The 12,464-nt window shown below is 38.4% G+C and overlaps 1 long non-coding RNA gene across 1 annotated transcript; it reads right to left on the minus strand.

The window, feature by feature from the left end:
• Positions 1 to 485: 485 nt before the first annotated feature.
• Positions 486 to 12,223, minus strand: LOC115288530. Its single transcript, XR_003907058.1, has 4 exons — positions 12,061 to 12,223; positions 11,470 to 11,541; positions 8,056 to 8,318; positions 486 to 785 (listed from the first exon to the last, which is right to left on the minus strand). It is a non-coding gene; the product is annotated as an uncharacterized LOC115288530 (long non-coding RNA).
• Between the last annotated feature and the right edge of the window lie 241 nt (positions 12,224 to 12,464).

Raw genomic sequence — 12,464 nt, forward strand, 5'->3', positions numbered from 1 at the left:
GAAATGGAGTGTTTAAAAAATGAAATGATTCAGAGAGAGATGGCCAGACATGTGGGGTCAGATTCTGAGAATGAGTAAGCTTGGTGCTTACTCGCTTATTATGTTGACAAATGAGAAGAAAGGAAACCCCAGAATCTTAAGTCCATATGGCTCATTAATTGATAGTTTTCTCTTCCTTTTAACCTCTTAAAGGATTTCAGACACTGTCTGATGCTGCCGTGAGAGCAGCCTTCTGCATGTATGCATCTTTGGGAAGATATTTTCCAACGTTCTGTGTTATTAAGAGTAAAAACTGGACACCATTTCTTCAAAGGATTATTGAATATTGTGGATGTCTGCTTGGTGAAAGACATCGTGCCTTGAACTATTTGAAATTTATTTAAAAATGTTTTCAGTTGTATCCTCTCTATTTGGTTATAATCAGAAGTGTCAACTTTAGAAATATATTGAAAGACAAATACTTTATTATTAACATTGTTTTATTTGAAAGGCAGATTATAAAAATGCCAAGAGAAGGCCCATATTAACTGAAATAAAGATATCAGATGAATTTTGGTACTGTGCCAAGCACCGTGAAGCTATGAAACAGAAAGCAACAAGCCACACTAACATTGATTTCATTTCATTATTATTATAGCTCCTAGGTCCATCATAATCATGTTCTTCTTTTTCAGCAGAGTGTGTGATGCACTCATCTTTTGTGAAGGCTGTTATTTTCACAATGGTTCAGTCCACATCAAATGATTTACTGCCACTTCTGAAGCTCATCCACAAGCCATTGGTCTCTTGGAAGGGGCAGATAATTAACATAGGAAATATTAAAGATATTTGGTAACCGAATAGCTATAATAGTGTCTTAAATTATGAATTACTTTTTACAATTTGCTTTATTACAAATGGTTTATACATAAGTATCAGAATTTAACATCCATAGTGGCACAAGGTGAGAAATATATACACCCAGGGAGCTTGAGCATTGACAAAAGGCGTGGTTGATAATCTATTGTACATTCTACTATTAAAGAAAAATGGTTCCCTAAGGTCACCTGAACTTTGTTGAGTTCTTATTTATCTTTCATCAAATGAAGATGCTCCTTATCTTTAATCTGATTTTTTATAGCATGACCTTAACTCTTCAAGGTCAGAAGGAATCTGGAAATTTTTTTTAAATTTTTTTTTTAGTGTTTTATTTATTTTTGATACAGAGAGAGACAGAGCATGAGAGGGGGAGGGGCAGAGAGAGAAGGAGACACAGAATCCGAAACAGGCTCCAGGCTTTGAGCTAGCTGTCAGCACACAGCCTGATGCGGGGCTTGAACCCACAAACGTGAGATCTGACCTGAGCCGAAGTTGGAGGCTTAACCGACTGAGCCACCCAGGCGCCCCGGGAAATTTTAACTTCAGTTTCATTGTAACTTTTTTTCCCTTGGCCATTTCCTTTATGATAGGTGGTTATGTGTCTAAATTTGGACAGAATATTGCCTGCTTAATTCTTTCCCCAGATCAATACTTAGAAATAACATTCCCTCCCCTCTACCCCAGCAAAACTGTGCCTAGGAAAGCAAAGTATTCAGCTAGCTAGCTTTCAGCGATATTCACAAGCAAGACATAGATAGCCATGTTGTGGCAGAGAGATAAATAGAACAGAGTGAATTCCAATTTGTTCACAAAGGAAGGAACATTGATGAGAGGGAGCTTTGATACACAGTCAAAGGCATTCCTGAGTTTGCTTTGTGGTAGAGGCTCGAAATAGATATTATAATGATTAATCCATTTTAAGTTCTATAAATGCTATAACAATGTCAGGGTGCAGTTTAAAGTAAAAAAATGTGTATGGTGATGTTTATTAGCTGTGAAGCACTCATAATGCTGAAGTATAGTGAAGTATAGTAAGAAGCATTTAGAATAGGAAAGTGCTCCTGTGTAGTAAAATAGTTCCGGGGAGCAGAATTAGATCAGGAAAAGGTTGTGTGGGGGGCATTTAGTCGTGAAAATACAAATCATTGCTGTGAATGATTGCTGTGAATCAGCTTTGAAACCCATTAGATGTGTCATTTAACCAGGCCACATATGCCTATTATTTTTTTTAGCATGGAAAGCAATTGCCATATGTTCAATAGTTATTGAATTGTGACTAGCAGGTGTGTGGCACAATAATAATAATGATGACAATCATATCTTCAGCTTTGACCCTTTCTCCATAAGTTAGGGCAAAGAGGGAAAAAACCACTTAATGATTATTCCCTGTATTTGAGTAAAGCAAAAACCTGGGCTAGGTGGTAATTTAAAAGAAATCATTTTCAATAGCCAGAGTTATCCCTTTTTCCCCCCTGTCATTCACATAATTGTGTCAGAGTTCCATTTTGCTCCACCTACATTAACCAAATGAGATTTCAATTCACTTTAATGGTTCTGTGCCTGCATATGGGCAATGGGTCCTGAAAAAGTTTCAAAAATGCTTTCACATGTTATATCGCTTGACCTCCCAACTGTTTTGAGGAGGCAGGATAGAAACATTGTTTCCTGTTTTCTGTTTAAAACACTAAGATGCAGAGGGGTGAAGTAACTTTCCACTCTACAGAAAGACAAAAATCTCTTGACTTCTCTGATAACCCTGGAACCTTAGTGATATTAAAATGATCATTCTTTTTTTTATGTGAAAGTATTTTAAACCTATGCTTATTTATTGTGAGAGAGACAGAAAGAGAGAGAGCAAGGGAGAGAGTGTGTGTGCATAACCAGAGGAAGGGGCAGAGAGAGAAGACAGAGAATCCCAAGCATGTTCCAGACTGTCAGCACAGAGCCTGACATGGGGCTCCAACTTGCAAATCTTGAGATCATGGCCTGAGCTGAAACCAAGAGTCAGACAGATGCTTAACCAACTGAGCCATCCCGGTGCCCGGACCATTCTAATAAAGTGTTACATATGTGTCATTGTCAATTATTATTATGTTGGAAAACATATTGAGACTGGAGGTCAAGGGGAGGAAGAGAAAGATGCAGATTAACAAAATAAGGGTTGTGCTACCAAAAGAACATACAAAATCATGCTCATTAGAGTCTAGAGCATTCCTCTCCTCCTTAGCTCGGTACCTCAATGCTGTGTGGCTTACAGTGTTCATTTGGAAGGAAGACTAGTGCTATCCTAGTCAGATAAAAGTCTGGTTGGTGTCATACAGATGGGTTTGCATGATTGATATGTCCTCTTCCTGCCAACAAGGGCATGCATATACTTTTCTAGTGGAGACAGCAGTCAAAACTGATAACCAGGTTCTTAATGATACAAAAAAGTTTCCCCTAGTTAGAACCTACACTAACTGTATATGGTTAAAAAAAAAAAAGAAGTTAAAGTAGAAGAGCAAAAATCCAAATAATGAAATAACAAAATTCTTTTCTAAATCTCCCACGAATTATTGCTCCCCACATAGCAAGCTTTGCAACTATGCAACCACTGCAATGCAGTCAGCTAGATTGGAGTTTTCCATGGATCTGAAGATATGATGGTAGACAGGAGGCACAGGCAAAGCCTGGCTTTAAGAGAAACCTGAAATGAGAAATTTGAGACCCAAAGCCCTCTTTCCTTCCTCTTTCCTTGATGGACAAAAGCTTTTTTCCAAATCATCTTTGTAAAAAATTCCTACACCCATATTGAGTCTGTTGGGAGTACGTCACCTCATCTGGTACTTCTGCTACCGCTATTAATGGGGTCATTTCAGGTGATGGAATTTACCTTCCAGACTTCTTGGAGAAGAGTCTGACAGTTTACCCTGCCATTCGAAGAAGGAAAATCTGGTACTTCTTGTTTTGTCAGGATGTGAGAGCCAGGATGACCGCAGTCTGTTATCAGGCTTGGCATTTCCAAAACTGAGTAGAGCCCACGTGATCACCATAATGTCACGCTGGAATTATGCTTCAGTTCGTGATTAGGTTTTAGAATGTAAACAACCTTAATATGGTGCTTTGGAGGGATAGAAATCTTTGGAAATGTTGAGGTTTTAAAACATAATGTTTCTTTTTTTTAAAAATTATTTTTTTAAGTTTATTTATTTTTGAGAGACAGAGACAGAGCATGAGCAGGAGAGGGGCAGAGAGAGAGGGAGACACAGAATCTGAAGCAGGTTCCTGGCTCTGAGCTGTCAACACAGAGCCCGATGCGGGGCTTGAACTCATGGACCATGGGATCATGGTCTGAGCCGAAGTTGGACACCTAACCGACTGAGCCACCCAGGCGCCCCTTAAAATTTTTTTTTAATGTTTATTTATTTTCAAGAGAGAGACAGAGTGTGAGCAGGGGATGAGCAGAAAGTGAGCGAGATACAGAATCCAAAGCAGGCTCCAGGCTCTGATCTGTCAGCACAGAGCTCAACACCAGCCTTAAACTCACAAACTGTGAGATCATAACCTGAGCCAAAGTCAGACGCTTAACCGACTAAGCCACCCAGGAGCTCCTAATACATAGATTTCAAAAGGCAAACATATGTTCTAATTTACAACATGTAAACATTCCTCTTTATTCTTATGGGTTACTTTTGAAACATTAACCATAAGCTGTTACTTTGTGTAGAGAGAAAAGTTGTGAGAGGGGTAAGGAAATGTTTTAATTTAATTGTATATACATGTATTTTTAAGTCAGATAAAATCTCCCGAGATTTCTTTCAAACTGCAAAATACTTGTAAAACTTCGCTTTGATAATTATTGCAAAGGAAAGGAAGATAAGAAAATATTCATTCTGATAATGTGGCGGGTGACATTCTGTACAGCCTGATACTACATTGTGGCAGAGTATCTACCATTCAGCCTTAGTTTTTGATATTTGTACTTTTTCTTGTAAACTATTTGTTCAGAGGCAAAAAGTCATTGGTTTTGAACTTAACTTGATTTGGGCAACTAAACGATATACCTAAACACATGCGTTAGCCCTACCGTGACTTTTTAACGACTTTTCCATTTAATTTGGTTTTGGGAATTGATTTGCCCTTTAAGAATAATATCAGCATTTAAAGTAATTTTACTTGATTTTTGTCTGCCCAGTAACTGATTTTTCTCCCTAAGAGAATGACTTCCAATATGCAACCTTTACAAAATGTGGAAACTGCTGTATGTCAGCTAGAAATGGCAACTCTGGTAACAAGAAGGAGTGAATGTAGTCCTGAGCTGAGATGGCAAGAAGGAGTCCACCGAAAGTCAACCTTGTCATCTAGATTTGCAGGCCCTGTTGGGGAATAGGGAATGATCTGTGCCTTCCACATTCAGCTGAGCCCTGCTGGCTGTAAAGTTGTCTACTGTATCTGCAGGGTCGCTCCTTGGCTCTTTCCTTTGTTCTACCTGCCTTTATATCTCCTCCCATGTGGTCAGTATCCACTCTGGCCATAAGAGTTTGGGTGGAAGTGGAGATAAAGGGTTTAAAAGTAGGACCCCAGAGTCCATTGGTCCCTCTCATCTTTTCATTGATTCTACCAACCTGCTCATAAGCACATTCATGCCACTCAGTGTCTTTGGTCTATCCAACCACAGTGATGATACTGAAATATGTGTTCAGATTAATAACTTGAAGTTCATAAATGAAATTTCTGATTTCTTAGGAACTTAAAGTTGTGATCATTCTCATAGCTATAGCATTAATTATTTGGAAGATATTGTCAAGTGTCTGTCCCTTCCTCCAATTGTTCATCTGTAAAATAGAACCACAGTTCTTCAAAGTTTCTCTGAAAGTAACACTAAGTTCTATTGGGAGAAGGTGAATTATCACAATCATCTAAATTATTATTTACATTAAAAAATTTTTTTTCAATGTTTATTTATTTTTGAGAGAGAAAGAGAGACAGAGTGTGAACAGGGGAGGGGCAGAGAGAGAGGGAGACACAGAATCTGAAGCAGGCTCCAGGCTCCGAGCTGTCAGCACAGAGCCCGACACGAGGCTCAAACCCACAAACCCTGAGATCATGACCTGAGCTGAAGTTGTTGCTCAACCAACTGAGCCACCCAGGCAGCCCCCAAAATTGTCGTTTTTAATGTCACTTGCCAAGATATGTATCTAATCGAGTGCCATGGCTTCCACCAGCCCTCACCTTTGAGCCTCGTTGCATCTGTTTTCTAGTGTTAATGATAGACATGTCATGACTTCAGATCCTTCAGACGCGTCAGGCTGGCACAGTTTAGATCCAAGAGGGATTAGAAGCACCTGTGGGTTTATCGGCGGGGCTAAACTGCTTGCATCAGCTGGAAGCATCTACTGGCACTACTCGGAGAATAAAAAGTCCTCTTTTACCTCCTTGCTAGTGCATCAGGTCTCAGCAAGCCCTCCCTTTCCTTCCTGAAGGCTGCAGCCTTCCCCAGAGTTCCTGACAGTAGATGAGGGGAATTTGAGGGGGGATGGTGCCCCTCTGTAGGGATTGTGCAGACTCAGTCAGTGCTATCTGAGTTGAAAAATAAAGGAAATGAGTTATTAAAGGTTAGGTAGCAAGAGAGTGCCAAAGCCAAAGCCAGAAAACAGGTCTTTACTAATGATTTTGCTATTAAAAGCTAATTGAGGAGGAAGGGTAGGGATACAGTTTGTTGGCTTTCATTGGTCCATTTGGGCAAAGAAAGAGAAGCATAGAATAAGAACTGATTAGGAACCCAAATGCTACTTATTTCCCCATGTTACAATGGAAGTTGAAAATGCTCCTATAATATGCTATAAAATGCAGGTTTATTGGAGACTTTATTTTGTATGTTTTATGAATACAGTGTAATTTCTTGTATGATGGTAATACAATTCTTGGCTCTTGTCTGTGAGAGCTAAAATGATCTGATGTTGGTGTTATTGAGATGGGAGCAAACTTCATAAAATACAGCACTATCTATGCATACTTAGGAGGGTAGCTTTTAAAATATTAGTTCATTCCATTTTTCAGTTATAAAGTGGAGTGATTTTTTAAAGTATAGTATAAGTGAATTTTTATGCTTCATTTGTAGTTATTGAATTGGGTAGGTAATGCATTTTCGGTGGATACAGTTCCTAAACTTAGAAAAGCAGTTCTTCAATCACATGGTAGTTTTTTAACTTTTTTTTTTTTTATTACATAAAAATCTTAGGATGTCAGGTTTTGGATGTCTACTTTTAACTTGTTTGATGGAGCTGACATTTAAATTCAGTCCTATCCCAGTGTTAGGTGGATGGACCTAGGCTTTTAACACTTCTTTTCTTTTTCCTCATTGGAAACCAGCACAGAGAACACCGTCACTTAGTAAGAAAGATGTTTCCTACTTTGTTTCCTTTTATCCAACTCAGAGCTGCCTGGGGGAAAATATTGCTTTCTTTTTGAATGTGGTAAGCCTAAAATTGGAAAATGTACACATGAACATTTGTGTCTCCGTCCTATTAACCTTGAGAAGAGAGGGCAAGAATGTGTGAATAATATTGGTAGATATTTAAATACACTTATTAAGTTGGTTTAAGGGTTTCAGCTAACAGGTAACTTAATTTATATATTTCAAAACTGTTCGAGTTTTTTTCTCCAAAATGTATTCATCCTTCTGAAATCCTTTGGGAGATTTACATTATTCTAGTTTCAATTTTTGTAATTTTTGTATCTGTCTTGAGTGGTTTAATCTAAGATATACTTATATCACATAAAACCACATGATACAAGATGGGCCCTATTGTATAATTTTTTTTGTACTATTTTGGAGAATTAAACTATAAGCAGTAATTCCCATGCTGAATCAGGAATGTTCAGATATCACCAAATATTAAATTGTCAGAAAAATATTCATTGGAATAGTTTTATAAATTTTACGTATTTTATAAGATATTGCATATTTTAGAGAAATATACTCTATATTTTATAAAAATATAAATTAGAAGCTAAAATAGGCAAATTTTGCTGGTTTCAGTTCGCTTCGGGGAATGACTATTCTTCATTCCTAGCTTAAGCATATTTGACAAATTCCAAATTTTCAGTTTTAAACTAAGGCTTTAGGGAAGTTTAGGAATTGAGGAATCCAGCTTTATATTTGATAGCCATCTATAGAAATACATGTCACTGAATGTGTATTGTTAAAAAAATAACCTCTCCAGTTGTATTGGACCAACTGCCCTTGAACTTCCTAAGTGCATCGGTTGAAGGTGGTGCCTGGAAAGCTTGTTGGCTTGTGGTCCCCTTCTTTCAGGGCCGAGATGACAGTGTGCCGAATGGCTGTTCAGCCAGCCAGCTCTCCATGGCTCTGAGCAGTTGTAGCACATCCCGGAAGCACACGCACAGACTCTTCAGCTGGGCCTTAGACACTGATGGCAGGAGATCCGGGGTTTAGAATCCAGGAACTCCTAGGGCACCTGGTTTTATATCAGAGATCAGGAAATAGGCATGAAGTCGTCAGCTCAGGGATATTCTCTAGGGAAATGACTAATGGGAATGGCAGTCCAACTATCTAAAATATTTAGTTTTACCAAAACAGATCAATCATGAATTTGACCAGATAAGGCAAGCAAGCCCAGCTGTAATTCACTCATTCTTCTCCATTCAATGCATCTATGCCAATCACAAGACCGGCATTCACTAGTAAATTGACTGTCTTATTGCCTCACACAAGTGTATAATCAGGCCAGTCTTTGTACACTCCTTGTGATCTTGTCATTATGCGTTGGTCTTTATTCTCTTTCAAATTTATTCCTCTTTCCTTATCATCCTGAAGCTATAGCTGTTTTCGTAACCTCACCTTCCACTAACACCCACTAATCTTAAATGGTATCTTACCACGCACTGTCCATTACCTTACTCAGGCCTCACATTAATTCTATGACATAAGTATTATTAGTATTGACATTTTATACATAAATGAATCAAGGTTTAGAGGCATTATGTTAGTTGCTCAAGGTCACATTGCTAATTACTAGTAAAGACAGGAATCAATTCAGCTCTGAGTATTTTTGTGGTCTCTGCACTCAGCTGTGATGCACGCGTGACATCTCCAAAATTACACCTCTAAAATAGGCATTAGGTCATAGGTATTTGTGAGTCTTTAAAGAGGGCAAGGGAAACTCCTGTAAAGTGAGCTAAAAACTTGAGTTTTTAGTGTTATGTGGTGATTGTGGTGAAGCAGCTATCAACTCCTGGTACATGAGCCTAACGTGACGGGAGCAAATATGCACCTTTGATGATAAGGCTGTGATGGAGGTCTCATTAATGTTGAGTCAGTCTTAGATGTTTAACCTTATCCTAAAGGCTTAAGCTGCTTGTGAAGTCTGCATCTGACACTCTCATCTCTTCCCAGCAGATACAGGTGTCCGTCTCTGCCCAACATCAAAGCAAGCCAAGGCTGATAGTCCCTGAAGAACATTGTGTCTCTGTAGACTCACTGACTTATAGAAATTAGCTTGTACCCCAGCCAGTGGCGCCCATACATGAGCTGCTGTCTTGGTACAACCACATAGGTACCCTTTGCTAGATTTGGAGCTGTCCTAAACTGACTTGAAGTTCTCAGCCAGCATGACATTCTGTGAACTGGGGGTAAGAGTGGAGGAGCATACATTGACATATAGTCTGTCCAACCTACTTCATATTAGGACTTTATTCCTTAAACAATCTTTGGTTACAGAACGGCTTTGTTATCTACTCCACACGCTATGGGAAGAAAAGTCTGGTCTGCATTAATCTCCTGTTCTGTTTTTTTCTTTCCCGGATTATTTCTGCTCTGCATTAGATTTGAATTTTTGATTAGGTACATGGGAAGAATCTACCTGAACATATCTGGTTTTTAGCCAGTTTGAAACATAAATCTAAAAGCTAATGGGTTCATTAAAGGACAGACATCTTAAATCATCATAGGGTGGTACCCAAATTCCATCAAGGTAAGCACTGAAATCTAAATACCTTTAAGGCTGCACTGAACATGGAGTCTACTGGAAAACAGTATGATTCAAAGTACAAGGAGTGACCTTATTGGATCCATAGTAATTTTTGGAATTTTCAAATTAGAATAAGTGTCCAGGTATCACTAATTAGCAGTAATACAATCAAGAAAAATAACTGGACAGTTTCAGTATTTTGCAATCACAAATTAGTAAGAAAACAATGAGTGGCAAAATAATTTAAGATTCCAGGGATTCTCTTGTTTTGAGCTGAGGGGAAGGAGACAAATTTTTTTTTTAAGTTGTAGAAAAAAACAGGGTATTATGTTGTGGTTGCTGGTTTTCCCTTAGTTTCTAACAACAAAGGAGGATGTTCTAGAAAGAAAACTGAAGCCTGTTTGCAGAGACAAGATAAGAGGACAAAAGAGTTGGGAAGATCATGGTGAAGTGAAAATATTAGAATTTAGTCGGTTGGTAAATTGAGTCTAATTGTATTCAGGGACAGGGTAAAGTAATTAGGAGGTAAGAGGCCCAATTATGAGATAGTCTTGATAACATAGATGGCTCAATAAAATACAACAATAGAAAGATAAAAATAGAATACTTTTATATAAATTCTGGAGGAGTTTAAAAATGAGTGTTTAAGATAAAAACTTAGAAGGAAAGGTACTAAAATTTGATGAGCTATGTTGGTCGTGAAGGAAAATGAAAGTCTCATTTTGTTTATTGAGTGGAGAAATATCAGCTCTATCTCTGACTTAACACTATTTTATAAGTGCTGCTGGATTTTAGAATTACGATTGTTGAGGAAGGGTTTTGGGAAGAAGCAAAAATTCCATAAAACCAATCATATAGCTATGGTTGGACTGTTCCTTTTATTTTACTTTGTTGCCTAAAGGCCATTTTTGGAGTCATTTGAAAGAAAAGCTTGAGAAGTTAGAATGTTTTTCTGGTTAAAGTTAGTGATTTGTTTGTTGGAAACCTTTGTTATGGATTGTCAGGCCTTTTTCTAAGAATTTTCGATGCCCCTGCTGTGCAAAGGGCTGCTCACGTCTGTTTCTACAGAAACAATGTTTGGCTCAGTGGTTAAATTCTACATCTCCTGTGCGATGCCCAGTACTGACAGGAAATGAAAATTAAAGTCAGTTTTCTGTGGTGGGATGATCTTTTGGGAATTAAGACTCAAAATAGGAGTGCTTCCTTGACTTCCTTGTGTTCTCAGCTCCAGGCTCACAGTTTCTTTCATGAAGAACGCCAAGCAAATGTGCATTTTTTGGGAAGTTCAAGGGCATGGTAGGGAGAGAAGGGGTTGGACTCAATCCCAGCCCTGGTGTTTCATTCTGTGGGGGTAGAATGAAAGCATTTCAAAAAATGGTGTACCCTGCCATTGTCCAGTATTTCCAGGAAGTAACTCCCAGCAAGGGGCATATTGCATTGAACTTTGCTCTGGGCTCCCTGATTTCAGGGCTTCTCATTTCCTGTGAGCATGTCACTCCACTATATGACAGTCTCCTAGGAGGGAAAGGATGGTGTCAAGAGTCAGACCTGAACTGTCAGCTTTTCTTTCTTCTGAAACTTCCACTAAGAAATTGTGATTCTTACTTACAAAACAGAACAAAACAAATGAAAAACTTACAATAAAAACAAAAGCACCAAAGACTCCTCTGAAGTCTTAAGAACTTTCCCCCTTTCCACGCACATCCAATTCCTTAAAAGCAAAAAACAGGGAATTAATTTGATTGTATTCCTATTGGTCTGGATATGTAAAGAGTAATTCTTTTTCCTCTGTGTAAAATGAGTTGCTTTTACTATGGGCAACTTTGTCCGAAAAAAGTCTATTCAAGAGGAAAAGAAAAGTGAATTCAGAAGGCTAATTCTATTTTCTTTTACCTGATCCTGTTTTATGCATTGTTAACTGAGGACAGCATTGCCCAGTCAGTGCTACTCATTGACAATTAAGGCCATCATCAAGGACTCATTGAGGACCAAGCAGATGTCCTTGCTCTCCTTGGATGGCAGATCAAGATTGAAGCGTGTTTAAAAATGGCCCTGTGCACAGGGCGTTATGTCCAACATTGTGGGTGCTCGTTCAGTAGCATTGAGCGCTTACACTTGCAGAAATTCTTGAATACAGCGGGAATGGGGAATGAACTTTTTAATTACATGCCTCTTGTTTTCTACCACCAGGAGCTAAGTTAATGGACAATTAATTCACAAGGTTACTTACACATTTCCCTATTTGTGAGAGGACTCTTTCCCATAACTCTTTCATTTATGTCCTTTCAGCATTTTCGTCCTCGGTGCTGAAATACCCTTCCTCTTGTTTAAATGACATTGGCAACGTTCAGTAGACTTAGCGCCCTGTGGAAGTCTGACAATTACTTCCTTATGGCTGCTTTGTTTCAAAACTAGGTCCAGAATAAATAAGAATTTTTCACATCTACGTCATTTTTCCTGGTGACATCTGTTAGTTTTCAACATTGCCCAGACAAAGCAATATTATTAGTATCTTATATTACTGTGGAATATAGGAAAACACCAACTATTATGTGTTCTTTTGGGGAGACATGAAGTAAATGACTATTAAGTACTCTCTTAATAAGCTATTTCTATCTGCACCTGAAAAATCAA

This window comes from Suricata suricatta, chromosome 1, assembly GCF_006229205.1.
Source record: "Suricata suricatta isolate VVHF042 chromosome 1, meerkat_22Aug2017_6uvM2_HiC, whole genome shotgun sequence".
Lineage (NCBI taxonomy): Eukaryota > Metazoa > Chordata > Mammalia > Carnivora > Herpestidae > Suricata > Suricata suricatta.